General features: G+C 42.8%; 1 protein-coding gene across 1 annotated transcript in view; it reads left to right on the plus strand.

Annotated features, from left to right (window-relative positions):
* The first annotated feature begins 725 nt into the window (after window positions 1-725).
* Window positions 726-23,490, plus strand: part of LOC136626528 (bile acid receptor-like) — a 68,311-nt gene continuing 45,546 nt past the window's right edge. The window contains exon 1 of the mRNA XM_066601583.1: window positions 726-761. The gene's annotated coding sequence lies outside the window, so the exon portion shown is untranslated. The remainder of the gene's footprint in view (window positions 762-23,490) is intronic.

Here is a 23,490-nt window from a genome sequence, read left to right on the forward strand (position 1 = left end):
TGATGCGGTCCAGGACTGTTCGCGATCTTGGTGGTCCAAGAAATTCGTAGGAATTTGCTCCAGCACCAAAGTTCAAAAGTTTTTTAAAATGAATTGAGCCTTGATTTCTTTACATTTTTCTCTTATGGAAGTGTCCGTCTTTATCAGTGATCACATTTGCCTAAATAAATCCATATTCATCACAAAGTAGCTTCTTGTGTTCATTCCTTAAAAATCCCCAATTTGAGTGATGAATTGAAATGAATGAGCTGTAGACTGCCCTGCATGTAGTACATACTGATTGAATTTGTATATTTACCTACTGTATAGAGAATGATGAGCAATCATTCCGTTGACCGATCCCACTACCACACTCTTTAACCATTATCTCTTCATAAAACGTTCAGTGTTTTAGCATTGTGGGTTGAAGTTTTGCAACAATTGGGTAAAAGAGCGTAACTATTTCTTCATTCTAAGCAAAGGGACTATGGGAATGTGTGACGCTTAGGTCCCTGTAGCCTCTGTCCCCAACCATCCACTTATTATTTGATTTATGTCTGTTTCGCTGCCCTTGCAGTGACCTGAGGGAGGGCTGTGTGGGAAGTTGGTGTGTGAGATTATAGAGAGGGCTGATGAAGCTGTGGGCTCTGCAGAGCGTCTGGAGCCTGACTATATGCACAGAGACTGATAAATAGCCAGGAGAAAGACATCAGGCTTAATTAGACTTCCAAACTTGCAGTGGTGCCTACATCTGGAGATACCAGGGCTCACCCAAGCTGTATGTAAGTACGCTGCTCTTTGTAGCAATTTAAAACATGCATAAAACATATCGAAAATAACTTTCTTCTTAGTTTGTTTTAATCTAAGACTTTGAAAATTAATTTTTTGAACTTTTGTTTTTTTGCAAAAAAATTCTTGAGCAGTGATTCCAGAGTAGAGAGACTATGCTATAAGGAGAATGTATTTTTATTTCTGTAATTAATATCTCACTCTCTTATTGTATTTTTTCTTATCTAATTCATATGCGATCCATCTACATAAACTGTTGTAAAACAGATTTTACAATGATGCTCGCATGTATCCAAGTAGGACTCAATTTACTGCATTAACTTTGTATTACATACTGCATACATACAGGCCTGCAGTAGCCAATCAGTAAAAAGCTTTGATTTGAGCAGAAAGATAATGATTGGATGTTTGTGTAGAATTAGTAAAATTACCTAGAAAAAAAACGGCTATTGTGGTTGGTGACTTGTGTGCGCATCATAAATGTTGTTTTTCTTTCTCAAGCATGTTATATTGTAGAGTATGTCCAAACCGTAATGTCAATGTGGGCCTATAGGGCCTATTAGAAATAGTGCTGATTATATTCTGCAATTTAGAACTCATAAACTCTCTTAGTAAATTTCACTTACAATTTAAAATACGTATTAATTCGCTACATTTGTTAAATTTCTGGATACGTATTTTTCTGCTATTTTCTCCATTGCTGTACACTATCCTATCAAAAATATTTGGACACCTGGACAAAAATCAAAAGTAACATTTATTCAGATATGTTAACACTTAGTTGGGCCTTTTTTGACTTAACATTGGATACTCTCTGTGGTATACTTTCTACTAACATCTGCTATACTTTAGTTGGTATTTCCCTACATTCACCCTGCAAACATCTGTCAAATTCTCTCAAAGAAGATGTTCAATAGGATTCACGTTGGGAATCTGTGCAGCTGGTCAAATTGTGGAATATCCATATCCTCAAACAGAGCTGGACTTGTGACAAGGCGCGTTGTCTTGTAGGAAGTATGGCTGACCATTCCCAGAGTATTACCACATTGTCAGCAGCACCTTATTGTCTAGAATGTCAAGGTATACCTACATGTTCATGGTTCTACAACCAAGAGATCGAGACCATGCCAAGTAAAAATCCCAGACTATAATGGAACCTCCGCCATACTTATCTGTTGGCACAACGCACTGAGGGCTCAGTCACACGGGCACATCCGGGCGCCGATGCACCCGTCTAACTGCAGAATAAGACGGCCGCACTGCTGGTGCGGAGAAAGAACACATGACTGGCTCCATTGCCGGTCATGTGTTCTTTCTTCTGGTGCTGCGGAGAGTCGTCCGCACCTGCAGTGAGGCCGTCTTCTTCATGCAAAAAGACGGGCGCATTGGCGCCCTGATGCGCTCGTGTGACTGAGCCCTCAGTATGCTATGGAGAGTATGCAATGTCATTAGGGCTAAAGGAGCCCCACTAAGTATTACGGTAACATATGGGAATAAATATTACTTTTGATTCTTGCTAAGGTGTCAAGTTACTTTTGGTAGGATAGTGTAGATTGAAATTGTCTATTAAGCCTGGACTCACATATGCAGGGCTTGGTGCAATTTTTGAACTAAACACAGGAGTGGATGTAAAAAAAACGTATTAGGGTACATCCACAAATCCACAGTGAATCTGCAACAAAATCTGGATGTGTAATGTGGATTTGGCTAGATTTCATCATTAGGCATTAAAAAGTGTGAAATCCATGATGAGAATCCACAGAAGAAATTGGTAAGTTGCAGCTTTTGAGCCTAGGCTACATGGTGACTTTGACTATGACACATGTCACACTGTCTGCATCGCTTGTAATGTGGTCACATTGCAACTTACAAGTTGCCCCGACTATGACCACAATCTTACAAGAAGACCTAGGGAATTTCTTGCAAGAGTTAGGTTGTGGCAACTTCTGAGTCGCAATGAAACCACATTCACTTACATTACAAGTGATACCGTACAGGCAGGGTGACATTGTGATCTTTGCTGTGTGACATGTCTCGTAGTATGTGTTGCTCTAAGCCTAAGGGTGGCTTCACACAAGTGTGTTTTTGTGCGTGCACGCACAAAAACACACTTCTGTTAGAACCAATGCATTCCCTATGGTGGGTGCACACGTCCGTGCTTTACAGGCGTGAGCCTGCAAAGATAGGACATGCGTGCACCATAGGGAATGCAAGCATTGTCTTCAATGAAGCCGCGGCTGCTGCTAGCGGCTCTATTAAATACAATGGTCTTCTGGCACACCATAATTGTTTATCAGTGAGTATATATTTTTCTATTTTTAACACATTCTAGGGATGATTTTTCAGGGAAGGGCTTATATTTAAAGCCCTTCCACGAAAATTCCTGCAGGGCTTGCAGCAGCCCATTGCTTTCAATGGGACTGCAAAAGTGCTGGTCCCATTGAAAGCAATGGGAGAACATTGCGATCCTTTGCCACAGCTGTCACAACTGTAACAGCTGTGGCAAGGGATTCTTTACTCCCTGAGGGGAGTCCCCTTGGCACTGATCACTGTGACAGTGCTGTCACAGTGTTCAATGACAAGAGAACTCCCGTCAGGAATATTTATACGGCAGCGGCGGAGAGGTGAGTATATATATATATATATATATATATATATATATATTTTTTTTTTTTTTTTTTTTTTTTTTACACTAAAAGGGATGTTTTTCAGGGTAGAGCTTATGCTTTGAGCTCTTCCCTAAAAATCACTTCAGGGGTGCCGGCAGCAACGCGGCTCCATTGAGGGCAATGCATGGACCTTCATACACGTGTGTTTTTGCGCATACCGGGGTGCGCACCTATGTACCCACCTATGTATGCACACAGTCGTGTGAAGCCACCCTAAAGGCCGCACTGCAGGTCACTTTGTGTGGAAAATTCTGCAGCATGTGAATAAGATTTGTTCAAATATTATCCACATGGCTGATCCTCAAATCCCCTTCCCACTAGAAAAATCCACAACATTTCTGACTATGAGGACTTATTCTAAGGACACGTTCACATGGGCGTAACTTTGGTCTGTATCACACACGTATTTTTAATGCACGTAATACGGTGAACATTTGGTTATTCAGACGTGTTTTTACGTGCATAAAAAAAAATCGTACCTTATTCTATTTTGGCCCATAACATGCACCGAAATCACCCATACAAGTCTATGGGATCACATAAAAACGCAGCAAATACGTAGTTGCATGCATAATCAATGTGTTTTTACACATGTTGGTAGGAGACAGCGGTTAAAAAAATAGTGACATCAACTGGGCCTTCTTGCGTTATGCATACGCACCAAATACGCACATATACACGCAGCAAAAACACTTGCATATTTCACGGACAGAAATTGCATACGTCTGTGTGAATGGACCCTACGTCTTTTATGCTTATGGTTTGGCTGAAATAAAAATAAAACTGCATCAAAAATTGCATGTGTGAATCCAGCCTTAATCTTGATTGTGGTCCAACACGTCTGTCCATTTTTGAACTACATGTTATATGTGTTTGTAAAGATTTGTGGCAACATCAGGAACATTAATTAAATTATGACCAGTAATAGTGTATGGCGTATTGACACTCAAGCACAAGCTGGTTCAGATTTCATTAAGCAAAAATCATATGGCCCTTTTAGACACAACGAGACTCTCGTGATTCTCGTTTGCCCGAGCGAATGAGCTGGGGACGTCATCACCAACCTATTCACGCTTGGACGGCCTATTTAGACTGCACGATTCTCGTTACAGTCCTCGTGCACTAACTGTTCAGTTTTTCACATTCCTATACCTGCACGATAAGTGAATGAGCCGGCGCTGATTCTCATGCCGGCTGAAATTGAACAACGAACGGGAACCGCACGATTCTCCTATGTTGTTCAGTCGTTCGCTCACGTTTAAACTGAACCATATCGTTCGGTTTTGCTCAATTGAATGATTTTCTGAACAATAAGTGATCAGTCTAAATGCACTTTTAGGCATTTCTATCTGTTACAGGCATACCAGTTTTTCTCCTTGAAGCACAAACTTTTATTCACTTTCCCATCTTTCATTAAATTGCTTTACTTCTGCATAAATTTTTCTCTTGTTGGACATTTTGGGATTCACATTGTTCCACCAGAAATGTTATGGTGCACCACCTAAGTAAATGACCAAGATGTCCTTTAGGACCACCTTGGATATTAGCCAACCCCTTCCACCTCTTTAGCACTGAGATGTGTCCCAAATAATGCCTCCCTTGGTGCCCTGGTCAGATGGGGGAGGGCTAAATGTATTACATGGGGGTGAAGGTGGGTAGGTAGCCCCCCATTATGTAAGTGACCCCAGTAGGTAAGTAATTCCTTCCTTCGGAATGCCCCTAGTATATAGGTAATTCCCCTCCAATAATCAGGTGCTCCCAGTAGGTATGTAACTTTTCCCAGTTGATAAACACCCATACCTATAAAGCAGCATAGGGCTTTTTATTAATACTAATTACACAGAAAGCCCCCTACGGTGCTTTATAGGTAAGCGCCCCCAGAAAGCCTGCTGTAGCCAGTTTATGCACTAAATTACCAAATTATGGAAGTGCTGACTGTTCTCCAAAGCACTCAGTGGCTCCCGGCTTCCTGGCTGCTCTTCCTACAACCAGGGATGAAATAATCATGCCACCTGGCACATTGATGACAGCAGCGCACTGTGGCTCTAACTCCAAGATATGTAGGCTTGCTGCCTCACAGAGAGAGGACAAGTGGGTGGAGGAAGACTCCTTTGGATCGCACAGGGACTCCTGTCAAACTTAGAAGTCCTTCTGATGTGGCGCTGCATGTAAAAAAACTGATTCAGGGTTTTACATGCAGCAGACTTCGGGGGCCACATAAAATGAGGTGGTAGGCCGGATTCAGCCCACATGTGACTAAGGACCATCAATGCAAAGCACACAGCCATTTTGCTTGGCTCATAATTTTGCTGAGGAAACTTATGATTTGTATATTTTTGTTTCTTGTTGAGAAAAAATGTTACATCTTATTATAGCTGTTTGAGGAAATTGGATAATCTGACTGAACTTTATATAGAAAATTTAAGTTGTTTTTGGAAACGGAGTAGAACGATAAAATAAATGTAACTTTGTCAGTGAAATAGGCGTAAATTAAGAAAACAAAAAGTATTATCATTCATTGCATTGAATGGAAACCAGAAATTGGTCTGTAATGTACCGGTATTTGGTTAACTGTTGAGCAAATTTTGATATAAAGTAGTTGAACCATTTATCAGGTTGGATTTTAATCAAACTTTGACAGATTGTTCTTGAGAAGATTAATTATAATGATTATTCTGTCATGATGATGGATAAAGAATACTAGATAATTGTACCTAAAGCATATACAGTGTTTATCAGTTAAAGGAGATGTCCCGAGGCAGCAAGTGGGTCTATACACTTCTGTATGGCCATAATAATGCACTTTGTAATGTACATTGTGCATTAATTATGAGCCATACAGAAGTTATAAAAAGTTTTTTACTTACCTGCTCCGTTGCTAGCGTCCTCGTCTCCATGGTGCCGACTAATTTTTGGCCTCCGATGGCCAAATTAGCCGCGCTTGCGCAGTCCGGGTCTTCAGCAGTCTTCTATGGAGCCGCTCGTGCCAGAGAGCGGCTCCGTGTAGCTCCGCCCCGTCACGTGCCGATTCCAGCCAATCAGGAGGCTGGAATCGGCAGTGGACCGCACAGAAGAGCTGCGGTCCACGAAGACGGAGGATCCCGGCGGCCATCTTCAGCAGGTGAGTATGAAGACGCCGGACCGCCGGGATTCAGGTAAGCGCTGTGCGGGTGGTTTTTTTAACCCCTGCATCGGGGTTGTCTCGCGCCGAACGGGGGGGGGGGGTTAAAAAAAAAAAAACCCGTTTCGGCGCGGGACATCTCCTTTAAGGGCTTTTACCTACAAGCGTTTTTTTTAAAGCTGTGATATTGCTGTGGTTTTTTCGATGGGACTTTCTAATGTTAAAATCGCATCGCACAAAAATGGCAAGTTTGTGTATTTGCGATTTTTGTGCAATGCAATTTTAACATTAGAAAGTCCCATTGAAAAAAAATGCAGCAATATCGCAGCGTTATAAAAAATGCTAGTGGGTAAAAGCCCCAAGATCCATCAGAACAAGGAATTATGGTACTGTTACGTCCGTGCGGCACACTAAAGCACCGCGCATCAGCACGGACACAAGATGCCCTAATACACTCACATAGTATTTAGAAGGACAAATTACACCACTCCAAGCAAAGATGGAAGAAAACCTAATCAGGGAAAGTGGGGCACCCCTGCCTAAAAGCGGGGTAGGCGCTTTAGTAAGGACGGCCTCACTGTCTTCATCTGGGACCTGGCTTTTTCTGATTAGGAGCCTGGAGAGATGCACCAAACAGAGAACATGACACTGTTCACACACACAAAACACAACTGTTCATACACCACATGTCTGGCCACCTGCACAGACCCAATGAACATGTAGCTGTTCACACCAACACACCAGGTAATGCATACCACACAGAACAGGACTGCGCATACAGCACATGTCTGGCTACCTGCACAAACATACAAAACAGGTCACTGTTCACACCAACAGACCAGGTAATGCATACCACACAGAACAGAAACTCCACTTCGAACTCACAGGCATAAAACTAGTAAATCATAGCTAGTCCAAGTGTCCTCAGACCAAGGGGATAGTCAGTCACCATGCTGACATACAGGAAACTATTTCAGGAATCACCCATCTGACCACACGTGACATCAGACGTCTGGAAATCGCACCTGTCAAAGGAGAAGAGGGTCCACATAAGATGCAGACAGGGACTACAGGTGTCCAGACTGTTCTCAGGGAAGGTGAGAGAAACACTTCAGACTAACATGCATAACACCCAGCTCTGAGTGGGAATAGAACAAAATGAGTAAAATGACCAGCATCTTCTACCAGAGGAGCTGGTATTTATATGTGGGGATTTGCTGGCTGGAGGAACTCCACACCCAGCCAGCTCAATTATGTCACAGCTGAGAAGGTGTGCACCTGGAAACCTGTAGAACAACAGATCCCAGCAGTACAAACCTGAGAGGTACAAGAAGTAATGTAAATAATATTTATTTTATTATGCTTATTCGATTGCAAGAAGTCTTCTGTTTTAAGCATTTTTCAGTCTTGTATTTTTTGGACTATACAACATACCTGACTATGTGATGCACCGGGTTTAGACAACATAAAATAGGAAAAAATATTTCATACTAATTGAAACTTCTGTTGGCCTAAGGAAGTGTAAGGGTTAATATCACTAAATTTGGGGGTTTAGGGTAGCGTTTCCATTGCCTGTGTTCTGTGGTAGAAGAGGGGGTTAATGTTTGGTACAGGGTATATTAAGGGGTTTGGAATGTGCCTGGGAATGAGAACTAAAAAGAACAAACAATACAATAAATGGGTGAACCAGGAATTTAGGCCGGTGTCACACAAGCGTATTTGCACAAGCAAAATTTGTGCGTGCAATACGCAGAGAATAGAACCTATTGATTACAATGAGTTTATTCAAATTCGCTTATTTTTCCTGTGTATTTCCATCACGCAATGAAAAACCCAGCATGCTCTATTTTCCTATGCATTTGGACAGCAAAATTCCCCATAGAAGTCAATCGGGATGCACAAATGTGTGCTAAATGCACAAAGAGATGCATGAAACACTGTGTAATTGTGCAGGAAAAAGAATACATGTGGAACTAATTTGACTAATTAGCCGTTTTTAATCATTGTGGTTTTCTTCCAGTGTTCAAATAAACATGCCTTTGTGTGTGGAAAAACTACAGTAAAGGCCCTTTTACACTCAATAATTATTGCTCAAAAGATGGCTTTTGAGCGATAATTATTGGGTGCAAATGTGCCCAGGTTTCACTTTTCTGCTCAACGATGATTTTTAGTTCAGCATGAAATCCATTGTTCAGCAGAAGAGCTGATAAGACGGACCACACACTGTGTTCAATCAGAACAGGTAGGAACAGGATATGGATTAATTTGTTGTCAAGGTTAAGCAAGTTTGAAACCAGTGCTCTAACAAAATTTGGCATTTTTTGTTGCCAATACCAACCAATCATAGTTCAGCTTTCATTTGTTTTTCTGCTGAGGTAAAATGAAAGCTGCATCGTGATTGGTTGCCACATATTATACTGCTGAAATAAAATATAAGATGTGCTGTGATTGGTTGCTATAGGCAACAGCTTTTAATCCTCTTAGTGCTGAGGTAAAACAAAAGCTGCTTTGTGATTGGTTGCTCTGGGCACCAAAAATAGTTTTTTACTGTTTGTTGATTTCCTGTTAGACAGTTTAGATAAATGAGGGCCGGTGTTCATCAATTTACTTCATTTATTCCTGTTTGGGGACATTTCAATTTTTGCAAACTGTTATCCACACTGACATCCAAGGCGGAATTAGGAAGGACAAAATGGGCAAATGATTGGTGCCTCCACCAGGGTTAGACTGGGGCTAAAAAGCAGTCCTAAAACACAAATTGTTAGCGCTCAACCTGACTCTTCTAGTGGGAATTACGTAGGAAAACTAAATCAAGTACGTAGAATCCGTTGGTGAAAGCAAATTTGGTGGTTGCTGCATTAAAATTCATGCAAAGGCAAAAAAATGCAAATAAGGTTGCCAAGACAACAACATTTCTATTTTTTTTTAAGCCTATAATTTTCTCTGGGTCGAGATTACACTGTGTGCAAAATTTGATGTCAATTGGTCATACAGTTTGTGCGTGAGGCTCCAACAAACAAGCAAACAAACAGACATTGACAAATATATAGAAGATGATGTTTAGCCTGAATGTCAGATTTATAAAGTAATTAAGCAAAAAATGCCTTTTGTGTTTTTTCAGTGTTGGTCTGTTTCCCAAAACGTAGCATACTCTATGCGTAATGTTTGTGGTGGCTTTTTTCACTCATAGACTACTAAAAAAGGTAGAAACATTAAAGATGAATCTTATGGTCATAAAGCAAAAAATAATGAGTCTAGAGTGCAAAAAGTAGCTTTAAAGTTCTTTTAAAGAAACGATCACAGACTATGATTGTAGACCAAATAAATACCTACTTTCTGCACACAGCAGTGGCACAGTACAACTGATGGTTACAGTTCATATTATTAGACACAATATACTTCATGGCTGCAGTCTACATTTGGTGGCACAATAAGCTTAGTGGTTGCAGTACAGTCTAGGGTGTACAAATAAGCTTACTTGTTCCTTTTTACACTTGGTGCTACAGAACACTAAACCCTTTGACGACATGGCCATTTTTTTTTTTTTTTACATCAACATAGCCATATGAGGGAATGTTGTTGGTGGGACGAATTGTGTTTTCAGTGGTACCATTTAATATTCCATATAATGCAATGAAAAACTTTAAAAACTTTCTAAGTGATGTGAAATGGGAAAAATGCTATTGTGCTATTTTTGGTGGAGTTTGTTGTTTGGAAAAATCTTGATGTTTTGCACTATATGCTATAGTGGATGCTGAGAAAACAATTGTGATATTAACAAAGGTTTGCCATACACACAGAAATGTGTATGGATATATTAGAATTCCAAGCAAGTACTTTGTGTATTTATTAATGGAAAATCATTTATTGAAGTACAGTATGAACTGTTTCTTCCTACATGTCAAAGCAAAATGCACCAAAGCTAAATACTAAAGTAGAAGCAACAATGGCCTGCAGTTAGATTATACATTTGGTCTTAACATACTAATAATAGGAAATTCGAGTTCATTTTTTAGCTACTATGCAGAACAATATCAGTGAATGTGAACTATTACAAACTTGAGTTATTGGTACATACACAAATGCACGTGTAATTGCAATATGTGACTTCCTGTTGCTGACGACCAGTAGGTTGCAGTTGAAAGAATGAAGATTTGTACAGAAAATATATAATAAACTCGACATTTTGACCTGATTAATTTCTTAGTGTATGTTCCTAGCGATTGAAACTCTGTGTTTCTGTTACAGTTCTCCAAATTCCCTGCATAGCAACAGAATTAAAGACGTTGTCCCACTTCTAGGCGTTTTGCTGCAGGAAGCAGACAGCTCCATACATTGTGTAGTGGCCTCAGTTAGTATTGCAAGCTGAGTCCCATTCACTTCAGTAGTACTTAGCCTGCAATACTAACCCAGACCACTAAGCAATGTACAGAGCTGTCTGCTTTCTGCAGCAAAACAGTTAGAATTGGGACAACCCCTTTAAATGTATAAACTGTATGCAGAATGCTTGTAGGCTTTCCCTAGTAGTGGGTATAGGCTTTTGAGCTCTGTATAATGCAAACAGAGCTATCACTACTATAAAGATATATTATACACATAGCAAATATATGAAATAAATGACCACACAATTTCACATCTATTTAGTTAAAAGACAACAATATGGTGTTCACAAGTAGACATTTACTTCAACTTGAAGTCCCAGCTTTGAATTGTTTTAATTTTGTAATTGCTTTACCAGTGATTCACTAATAAACATTACTTGATGTGCTCCCTTTTTTAAATGGAATCTGTTACTGGGTTCGGGCAGCATGGACCGAGGGCTGATATGTACAGTGAACTCTTGGATGTGTGGCATCAGAATAAACATACTTTAAAGTTTTACTTGGAATGGAGCTCTGAGTCAAAGATGTGGGCAACGCAGGCTTCTCCCCATCTGCAGCATGTACAGAAGATTGACGGGTCTCTCCCCTCTTGAATATAGGAAGACAACTGTCAGTTAACATGATGTAAATGGAGAGACACTGGTGCGGCCTGCCTCTTTGACTGAAAGCTCCGCTCAAAGTCAAACTTTAGTGTGCTGATTGTGAAATGCTGCAGTGCTTCAGAATAACACATCCAAGGAGACACTGTGCATTTCTGTTCCAGGTTCACACTAACCAAGAGGTGAGGGTAAGAGGGAGAGGAGAAGGTATTGTTGTACCTTGACGCCACCGGAATTGGTGGGTGGACACAACTGTGAGGTTGCTTGACAGTAAGTACACCCCCCCAGTGCCTGATTGGCTGTAGGAGGCCGATCGTTTTTCATGCAGGAGCGCTGCCAGCGTGTTCTGCTACTCTGCCGCTGTTTGTGCATGTCCCCTCCGGGATAAGCAAAGTATCATCATCCCTGGCCCTTAACGCCTCCATATGGCCTATTTCATCCAGAGCCGTTACCCAATTCAATCTTGTCAGGGAGCCCTGGAATCTCCAGAGTCGAGGGATCACTGTTCTCATTGCCAGGAGGAAAAATCAGAGAATATTCCTCTTGCTAGCTCCAATGGGCCCCAGCAAGATTAATAGAAGAGCAATATTAGGAGCCAGCGTCAGAGAACTCTAAGTCAAAGATTTACCGGAGGCCGTCATCTTGTGAGTGAGGCACAAGGCTTTGGCTCATTCCTCCTCGGCCAGAGTTCATCCCAGTTTTTTTCTTAAGACTTCTGGGACCCCTCCCCGTATCCCAATTCTCCCCATCTACCAAGATACTATGGAACACAGAGATCTTTCTCTTTGTCCACCAAGAGCTCTCACACATGTCCTCAAAGGGGGTGGATGGAGTAGTCAGATCTAAGATTGGTCCCAGAGCTCGTATAAAGTGGCCCAACTGGAGGTATTAAAACCACGCACCTGCCACTGGTTCCCCCTCACCCAAGTGGTGAAGTCCCTCCTCATTGACCAGATCCCACACAGGTAATTGAGCACCCAGTCTGTCCAGTAGTGGTAGTCCTGTGTCTCCCTAAGGGAAATCTGGGTTTCCTATCAGAGACGTCCAAGGACCTGATACCGTAATCAGGTCACCCGATGCACGAAGCTGTCCCAAATCTTCAGGAGGGAACCCATTAAAGGGGAAACCCTGATGTCCGCTGTTCCAATCCTCCGCTCAACCAAAAAATTCCCTGAACCCGACCCAGGGCATAGCTTTGTTCCAGTTTGACCCACAATTTGGAAGACTCCCCCTTCCCCGTGCACCAGATCTAAGACAGTCTTAAAGATCACAGATCTATAGTAGAGGAGCAAATCTGGTAAACCCGCCCCACCTCTCTCTTTTTGCTGAGCAAGCAATCTGTAGCTGAGAAGCGCCTTTGACCCTCCCCATACAAAGTGTGTAACTGCCTTTCAAAGTTTCATAAAATAATTTTGTGGAATCTGTATAGGCAGTGTTTAAAAAAGGTAAAGGGGTTTAGGAAGGGAATTCAATTTAGTGGTATTGATTCTACCAAACCAGGAGAGGGTCAGCGGACACCATCTTTCTAAATCTTTTGCTATAGAGGAAAATATGGGCTCAAAATTCAAGTCAAGTATTTTTTCTCGGTCAAGGGAAAGGAAAAACCCTAGGTATTTGATGTGGTCCTCCCACCAATTCAATGGGAACAGGGGTTTAAGTTGCATAATTTCCAATGTTGGGAGTGTAATGTTCAGAATTTCTGTCTTATGCAAGTTAATTACTAACCTGGCTATACCAAATTCTTGCAGTATAGCGGGGAAACCCATCTGAGATTTGTAATATATCCCCCTAAGGACCAAGCTGTTTTGTACCTCAAGGACCAGACACTTTTTAGGGATTTTACCCATGTGGTGGTTTTACTACCCTATTTTTTTTCCTTTAGCTACCAAAATTGTTTTTGCTGTGTTTTTTTCCGTGACATATGGGGCTATTTTTTAAATATCTTTTTCACTGACTTTTTCCCCCCATTTTTTAGTTTTATTGGGTGTAAAAAGCTCAAAAAAATAATTTTTTAACATTTTTTGTTATTTTTTTAAATTAGTATGTTTACATTAAAATAAAGTATAGGAACGCATTCCTCATTTTGTTTCGAACGTTTTGATATATAACATGTATGGTTTCGGATTACAGGGCGCTTACATGCGACTTTTTTGGTTGGCGTCGGTTTTAGGTTATTTTCTTTCGTTTGTATGTATTGTTGTTTTATTCTGGAATTTTGTTTTACTTATGCATATAATTATGTTTTTTACTATCTATGTCCCGCATGATGTCATGTAAGACCTCTGGGGGACGCATATTAGCAGTTTACGCTTAGGTTAAGCAGCGCTGCTGATTAGAGCCACCTGATTGGCTCTTCGGCACCACGTGACTACACAGCGTGCACGCGCATTGCCTTCAGCAGCCGTGCACTACACACTACAGTTAAGCAGACGTGCACCACACACTACACTTAAACACTACACAAAAACAGACTGCTGAGGAAGAAATTAGACGGCTCCATGGCGACGGGGACGCAGAGACAGCGCGAGGATGGTGACAAGTGAGTGAATAACTTCTGTATGGCTCATATTTAATGCACGATGTATATTACAAAGTGCATTAATATGGCCATACAGAAGTGCTTAACCCCACTTGCTTTCTCGGGACAACCCCTTTAAGTCTCGACCCATGGGAAATGAATATACCCCTCCAGACGAATTTCAAGGCTTCCCACTGTATGGTCGGTGATGTCATGTCCGTTTTATGAAATTCAGCAAAGGCTTCTATGAACTGTCTAATCTCCTTGAGACAGCAAGTGTCTCCTAAAAGGTTATCATTAAGTCTCTATGAATTCAACCACCCCCCACTGATTCTAGCCCCAGAATGGCCCCATAGACATGTCCATGGTCTAACCATATAAAGTTACGGGATCTAACTTCATGCCAGGTTTTCCTTGGGGCAGAGATAGGTAAAGCTGGAGGTTCTGTGGGAGATCTAAAAGTCACGATCTGCCATTCTTTGAAGCGGTAAGCTGTAAGGGGTACCCCCACTTGTATAATATATTATTGGCTTTAAGAACATCGAGGATTGGTCGCACTGCTCTGCGCAGTTGCACAGTGCTCCGAGCCAAGCCCGTAAAAACTGCAATGTGGGTTAACATATCCTCCCTGTCTCGGGCACTTTTCTTTTTTTTATAAATTCTTTATTTATGAATTTTCCATTTTTCCAAAACAACAAGTTAAATCACTGTTCAGTATTCAGTAATGCAAAAAAATTGACAACCTGCCACCCAAACAGTGGTAAAAAATTCCCCAACTGGAATAAGATAAAATGCTAAACCTTAAAGCATGTACAATAAACCCCTGGAGGTGGGCCCATTCACACGGCCATAGGCGTTTTTACATGTGCCCGCCGGCACCATAAAATGTCTGAACGAGTGCACAAATCTATCGTTTGTGCGCCCGTTCAGATGGCACGGGCCCCGAGCATATATACTGAGGCCGCAATGCCGTTACCTCCCCTTCTCTCGTTGGCTCACCTCCTCTCTCCTTCCCTGTTGGCTGTTTGCAATGGGAGTGGGCGGATCGGGGGCAGAGCTAAGCGACCGCCCCCCTCCCATTGTCCGTAGCCAGTAATGGGAGGGGGTGTGCTAAACTCTCTTTCACCGCCCTTCTCTGCCCGCTGTCATTGGCTCCCATAGCAGCCCATGCAGCAGCTGACGTATTCTGGACGGAAAGAAAGTTCCAGGACTATCTTTTTCGGCCCAGCGTGATAGCGCCCGGCGCTATTTTGGCCGGCCGGGCTCTTTTACACCCCAGGAATATGGCCATGTGATCTGATGCATTAGAATCCAATTCATCAGGTTGTAGCATATATCGGCCGGCTGTGAAAACGGCAGCCGATATATGCTCATGTGAAAGAGCCCTTAGGTGAAACTTTTGACAGTTTTGTGAAACTTCACAACACCTATTGGTTGGCTTACTTTCTATAAAATCTTGGCTCAATTTTGGCACACATTGTCACATTTCAAGTCACAACCCTTTATGATCAGCTACACTCCTTTTCAACTAAGCCATTCACACTTGTCGCACAAGACACAAAACGCGTCTGCAATGCATAAATGTGGGGCAAGGCATGGATGCCAGTGTTTGATGGACATTGAGCCAAAGTCCTTGTAAATTTAACTTCACGATTATTAAGCATATATTTACTTGTAAAACAATAACTGCAAATTTAAAAGTATATCTGTTGTTTTTAAAGGACTCATTAAAGGCATAGTCTCATCATGACCCCTGTTCATTATATGTGCAAAATACTCTGCAATATGCTATACAAAACATTCCTCGGTTACAGCCAAATGCTCGTACTGTAGTGGTCTTATCATCCTTTTACAGGGGCAGATAATCAGCCTGTGCTAATGACCACTGACCGACAATGAGCATATTGGTCAGTACTTATTAACTCTGTGCATAGGTAGATATCTGCTTTATGGGACTAATGATAGTTAACATGATTGTTCATCCCATTACAGCTGTCATAAATTGGTTGCATATTTTCTTCTTTAGGCTTCTTTCCCACAAGCGTATATTGTCCGCCGTTTTCACGGTCGGCCGATATATGCTACCATCTGTGGCGTTAAAGCTCGTGTGTGCCTGTTCACACGGCATGAGCCCCGATGCGTATACGGCGAGGCTGCCATGCCATTGCCACTTTCCCCTCCCTCCCCGCTCACCTCTGCTCTCCTTCCCGCTCTCTTTGCAATGGGAGGAGGTGGGACGGGGTGAAGCTAAGTGCCACCCTTTCCCGCCTCCTCCCATTGCTGGCTGTGGACAAGGGGCAGGGAGAGGGCAGGGCCTAGCTCCGCCCCACCCTGCCCCTTGTCCACAGACAGCAGTGGGAGGAGGCGGGACAGGGAGGCGCTTAGCTCCCATTGCGATCAGCCGGAGGGGAGGAGAGAGGGGGGAGGGAGTTTAGCAGCCATGCTGCTAAACTCCCTCCCACCTCCCTTCTCCGGCCGCTGTCATTGGCTCCCATAGGAGCCCATGCAGTGTCCGACGTATTCCGGCTCAAAAGATAGTTTCAGGACTGTAAAAACGCCCAGCGCTATATTGGCCCAGCAGGGCTCTTTTACATCACGGGAATATGGCCATGTGATCTGATGCATTGGAATCCAATGCATCAGATCACAGCATATATCGGCCGTCCGTAAAAATGGTTGACCGATCTATACGCTTGTGGGAAAGAAGCCTCATGTCGGGAAATGTGTAGCTGAGCAGGAAGCACTTTTATACTTGTATAAACAGGTTGATCAATCGGTGAACGAGCATTTGCTGGTTTGTCAGCTGATCATTGGTCCATTTACGCCGCCAGATTGTGGGGCAAACAAATGTTCAGAGAAGAACTCCAGCCCGATAATCGGCCCACATAAAAGAATCATTGCTTGTAGTTATAAAGCCTTACGCTTGTCTGGGGACAAGATACATTTTTCTTCTACATTGTGTATTGTAGTAAATGTTCATTGATCTGATGTCAATGCTTTACAAGCTCCTAATTTCTTATCAACAATCAATGATAAATCTACATAAAAAAAAACAAAACAGAAAAGTGATATAAGTATATAGAGGATGGAAATATTCCATGAAACGATGGATGAATCTTCCTATTGCAAGATTTCCATTTACTAGTCTCCAAAAAATGTAGACTTTGGACTTATCTGACAAAGTGATCAGTAAGATAACCACGCTGTGATTCACTAACTAGCTTATGTTTCAAACAAATATTTGCTGGTAAAGATAACGCCAAGCCAAAAAGCCATCACTTTTCCACGCTACCTCCCATACTCCCTCACTTTACTTTGGTTTGCAGAAATTGTAAATATTAACCAGTACAAAGTTCTTGCAGTGTGTTGTTTAGATGTTAATTTTACTGAAATAGATATCTAGTAGTCTTCCAGGCACTCAGAAGCCTAGAAAACAACTGCTTTCCAATGTGTGGCAAATGATAACTTGGTAAGGCTTTGGGAACCTAAAGTGGCCCTTGAAAAGAATCTAAAAGTGACCCCTTTTGGGGCATGATAAAATATTAGGTTGGGCACTTAGATGTTAAATGATTGCATTTCAACAAGGAGGCATTAGGAGAATATGCTCATAGAAGGCCTTACTCTACCCAGTGATATATGATTAGTCACAGCTGAGAACCCAAAGCAGAAGGCAGGAGTGGTTTTTAACCCCTTCTGCCTTCTCCTTTCCCGAGTACACAGCGCTCAATGAGTGATATGTACTAAAAAGTGAAAGTGGAAGTGTTTCTTCCACTACGCAAGCCGGCGGTCCCACCTCCCTTCTCCGGCCGCTGTCATGGGCTTCCATAGGAGCCCATGCAGCGGCCGATGTATTCTGGCCCACAAGATAGTTCCAGGCGCTATATTGGCCAGACGGGCGCTTTTACGTAGCGGGAATACGGTCATGGGATCTGATGCATTGGAATCCAATCCATCAGATCATAGCGTATATCGGCCGACCGTGAAAACAGCGCTCCGATATATGATCGTGGGAAGGAACCCTAAGGCTACATTTACACGTAGCAAAAATGCTACAGATCCGTGGCAAAATCCATAGCATTTACACATTAAAAACCACGTCACAATCTGCACCTTTGATTAGTATTCCGCTGCGGACCCACTGCTGATTTGAACCTGCAACGCCACACCTCTCCCCTCATATTGAGCCCTCACTGCAGCACACATCCCTCACCTGGCAACCATTACTAAGTGCCGCTGGTCAGGCGATGTGCGTCCACTCCCGCATCACCTGACCAGCAACAGCGGGACTTAGTAACGGTTGGCAGGTGAGAGATGTGTGCTGCAGTGAAGGCTCAGTATAAGGTGAGAGCAGCGGCGTTGCAGGTTCAAATCAGCTGTGGGTCTGTAGCTGAAAACCAATCAAAATCTACACCAATGGTGCAAATTTTAATACAGAAATGCTGAAGATTTTTCCGTGTATCCACAATATTACCGCTCTATGTAAACTCACCCTTAAGGTAAGATCATGTTACTGAATTGGTACAGATTTTCCACAATGGAAGATTTCTACCAAAAAAAGCGCCAAAACCTGTGCCAAAAACCGCATCATCGGTGCGGATTTTGTGCAGATCGGCAGTAAAGTTCACCCCTTCAATTGAACGGGTGAAATCTACTGTGGATCCTCTGTGCCGAAATACTCTACATGTGAACATACCCTTATACATACATAGGCACAGTCTTATGTACACTGTACAAACACTAAGAGGATTTTTACATACAGCACATTTATATGTATATACCGTATGTACTGCAAACTGATTGAGGCTCACTCATTCCAGCAGACAGAGGAGGAAGGAGAAGCAGCCTGTTTCTCTGTCTTGTGCTCCTACCTCCCTTCCCCCTGACACAGCAGGATTTGCTGAGGTACTGCAGTGCATTATATACAGGGCCAGCCGTTTCTTGTTACATGTCAGTGACAATAGCCAGCCATCTGTACTTTGTATAATGAACCACAGTGGTGGCCCAGTGTCTATCCAGGGGTGGTCAGCCCACCGGGAAGATTACAAATGGAATATATGGCCAATTCGCCCCTGCTTCTAAAATTCTCTTGTATAAAAATGAAGAATATTCACAAGCATTCACTACTGGTGTATCTTGATGCCACCGGACGCTATGGGCTGACCTGCCTTTGCTGGGGTTTACGCCCCCTGTCAAGTCCCTAGCTTTCGATTGGCTCGTACAACAGCGGCAGGGAGGACAGTGAAAGCCAAGGTGGCGACAGCAGGGAACACTGACAGCGAGGCCAGTTCAGAGCCCCGGCATAGTGCTCACCATTCTGGCTCTGCAGTTGTTGCATTGGCTGAGCTCCCCCCTGCCTCCGGTCCCCGGCCCTACAGTTCTTGCATTAGGTGAGCTCCCCCCACCTCCGGTGCCCCGTCCCCCGCTGTATTTAGAGCAGCTGAGCTCCTGGCCACCTCTGCTCCCCGGTCCAGCACTGTGTTTCTTGCGGTGCCTTAGCTCCTCCTGCCTCTGCTCCCCACTTCGGCGCTGTGTTGCGGTGCCTCAGCTCCCCCTGCCTCCACTCTCCAGTCCAGCAATGTAGTTCGAGCAGTGCCTCAGCTGACCCCGCCTTCACTCTGTGTTCCAGCCCTTTACTTATTGCACTGTCTCAGCTCCACCATGCCTCCGCTCCCCACTCCGGTGCTGTACTGCGGTGAGAGTGACAGCAGGGAGTCTTTCCCCGCTCCGGCCCCGAGAATGACTGCGGGGACAATTGCAGGCAGGCTGCCGCACAGAAGTCAGTCACTAACAGACAATCGGAAGCTAGGGGATTGACAGGGGATGAGAATGTAAACCCCCGCAAAGCCAGGTCAGCTTCTAGCTTCCGGTGGCGTCAAGATACACCAGTACTCAAGCATTCTTGACTGGCAAATAAGGATTAAAAGAGAATGCATTACAATTCAGACAAGCTGCACTCACATATAAGCAATTTATGATAAGTTGGCTACAGTATCCGATATATGCCACAAACCTGGGAGCACAGATTTTTTGGTTCCTCAGACTCCACCCACCAAGAAAGCCACTTCCGTAAGGAGTTGGCCACTTTACAATTAATATTTAAAAAATGCTTTGTAAATCATATTAACTTACTAATGTACCCGCCTGCCGCGACTGCCGCCTCCATCCATAGGATGACTGACTATGGAGAGACATGTAACCATAGATGTCACTCGGCCTCCTACTCTGCACGGCGTGTATTAAAAGGAGGCCGATTCTTCTAAAAATACATTTAGGTGGCGGTTTTTATTTTCATAGACATGCCTTAGGATGGCAGAACAGGTGATAGTGCTTATGGTGGTATTTTGTCACCAGCGTATACATAATCTATAATAACAGGGCCAGCACAGAAAGCAGAGACATCCTAAAAGCCAGAAGCAGCAAATTCTTCCACCTTCCTGATCACCGGTGGTTGATCACATGAATTGATGTAATATTGCTAATATTTGCTCCTTTACTGAATGCTTCTAGAGGGGAACGGCTGCGATGAGAATATTCTAACGTGCTGCCAATAATAAACTCTCAGTTGCACTTTTTGGCACCATGTCCACATGTGCTATATTACAGATTAGTGTGATATAAATCAGTTATATGGGGCTGTACAGAAATCTTTGGAAACAGGGGTTCTTTTTTCTGTATTTTCTATCACATGATGTACTGAAAAGAATATTTTCTCCTGAAGACAAAACTTCACGGAGGCACTACACAGCGGCATATGGATTTCTTAACCCCTAAGTGACGGCTAATACACCTTCTGCACATACATCTTTTTAAGGCAGTGGCTCAGCTGACTACTGACAGCCAGGCTCCTGCTCTAAGCACCAGCAGCAGAGAAACCTCAGGTCCTGGCAGATTAACCTCTTACATAACACAATAATTAACAACTGCAGCATGTAAGCAGATGGCAGGCGAAGGGGACTCCTTCTATCATCTATCGGCACCCTGTAGTGCAATTGCAAGATACCAATGGGTTCCCATGGCAGCCAGAAACCAGACAAAGACTGCCATGTCTACTATGTAACCCAGCCTATTAGGCCCTGCCCAAGCTGGGTCTAATAGGTTGCTGTCATAGACTTAGTAGAATGCACTACATAAGTAATACACTGTACTAACCTAGTGATCAAACAATCGCATCTTCAAGCCACTTGAGGGACTAAAAAATAGCATTAAAGGTAATAAATCCAATAAAAAATACATTTTTACCCACAAAACCCCTTTTTATATAGGTTAAAGCAACACATAACAGATATAAACGTGTTCGTAACAACGCAGACAATGAAAATATTTAGTTATTTATCTTGCAGGGGGAACACACTAAGGGCTTATTTACACGGCCGGCCGATATACGTTTCCATCTGAGCAATCCCCCACTTCCCTCCCCCTTACCGACTCTCTGCTTCTCTCCTCCCCTCCGAGCGGTTTGCAATGGGAGTGGGCGGGATGGGGCGGGGCTAAGCTCCTGCCCCTTGTCCATAGCTAGCAATGGGAGTGGGCGGGGCAGAAGAGAGATTAGCTCTGCCCCCCCCATTGCAAACGCCGGAGTGGAGGCTCGGCAGAGAGTCGGTGGGGGGAAGGGAAGGCGGAACTGCTGAGATGGATATACAACTGACTGTTATACATTCATGTAAATAAGTCCCAAAAGTTGTTTTTGAACCTGAATTGCTATTTTTCTTTTGTTCACCTCCCAAAAAACTAAATAATTAGCAATCCAAAAGTCACATGTACCTCAAACTCGTATCAATAAAAACTGCAGCTCTTCCCACAAAAAACAAGCCCTCACAAAGTTATGGTTCTTGCAATATGATAATGAAAATCACTTGGGCCTTAATGCAAAACAAAGGCTGGTCAGAAAGTGGTCAAACGGACATGTAGGGACTCATTATACTACTACATGGGGTCTATGTATGGTTTGCCATGTGTCTAAGCTCTAACTATGAAAGAACTTAAATAAACTCCGTATGTGAAGGAGTCCTCTCAGAGCAGTTACGTAAGATAAAATGCTCCCAATGTCAATTTACGACTTCCTAATTCCAGTGGTTTTGATTTCAATGATGATACAGCCTAACAACAATAATTGTATTAAGCCGCTGAGTGACTTAGGTTTAATTGAATTAAATGGTAGTTTGTAATGCTATAAAACATTTATATGATCTGCAAATTCATCTCTTCTGCTACAAAAAATAGGAATTTTACTTTACAAAGTGATTTAAGATGGACTTTTCTTATACTGTAATATAATGATAAAGAAGGAAAACATCGGTTATGGAAGTTACTTCAGTCACTGAAAATATTGACTGGATCACAGGAAAGAAAGTTTGCCTGCTACTTGGGGTATTTCGTGTGTCCTATACTAAATCGAGTGTGTGCAAATCTGTAGTTGAATTTTGCCTAGGACGTTGGGTTCTGAAGTTATACACGGTGTCATTGGCTATTCATACGGAAGTGACAAACTGATTTTATGGTTGGTTATTCAGCTGCTGTACACAACTATATTGTACTTCACACGTGAAAGATTACAAAGACTTGTTCACGTTAAGAAACGTGTAAATAAAAAGTTCACTTGAGTCTTTATGCAATACACATACTCTGTTCAGAAGAGCTTTAAGCACTTGTGAGTGTCTGTTGTTGACCGCTGCAGTAGTCGCCATCATGTTGGGGTTGAAGTGGCCTTAATATCTTTCTTCCATAGTGGCAATATCCTGGTGGAATCTTTCTTATTCATCAATCATGTCACCCAAAAATCCAAACGAGAATGTAAGAAATGAATTTGGAGCAACATTCGGCAGCTGAATTGCAGATACGCTGCTAACATGTTGCTTACAAGTTCAGCATGGTTGTCAGGCTGATGGTTGCCAAGAAAGTTTTGCAGAACTAGCATAAATGCATCCCGAGCGGCGAGTTCAAGCGCACTCAGTTTGGATCTGAATGTGTCATCATGCATTAATTCGTGGATTTCAGGACCAACAAAATCCTGCTTTTAGTTTGGCTTCCGTTTTGGTTTTTCCAAACTTGTCTTTCCTATACTGGAAACTATTTCCATTCTGATCCATAGCCACGACAAAGTTTTCCATTAGACCCAGCTTAATGTGAAGTGGTGAAAGGTACACTGTCATTGGATCAACCAGTGATGTGTGTAGCACATTGTATCTACCGACAGTGTGCCCGAATCTGGACGGCCGCTGCGCCACTTTGTAAGGATCGCTCACAAATCAGGATAAACTATTTTTACTTGTACTTATTTGAAAATCCAGCAGCATTGGTCATGCAGATATAGCCGTCCGAGTGATGATCTATTGGTTCACGCCAAATCATAAGCAAAGCAAACTGCATTACTTTCCTTCTGCCATAGAGCCACTATGTGAGGCCAGAGCAGCACACGGTGCAGCAGATGTGAGAT

The sequence above is a fragment of the Eleutherodactylus coqui genome, chromosome 4, assembly GCF_035609145.1.
Source record: "Eleutherodactylus coqui strain aEleCoq1 chromosome 4, aEleCoq1.hap1, whole genome shotgun sequence".
Lineage (NCBI taxonomy): Eukaryota > Metazoa > Chordata > Amphibia > Anura > Eleutherodactylidae > Eleutherodactylus > Eleutherodactylus coqui.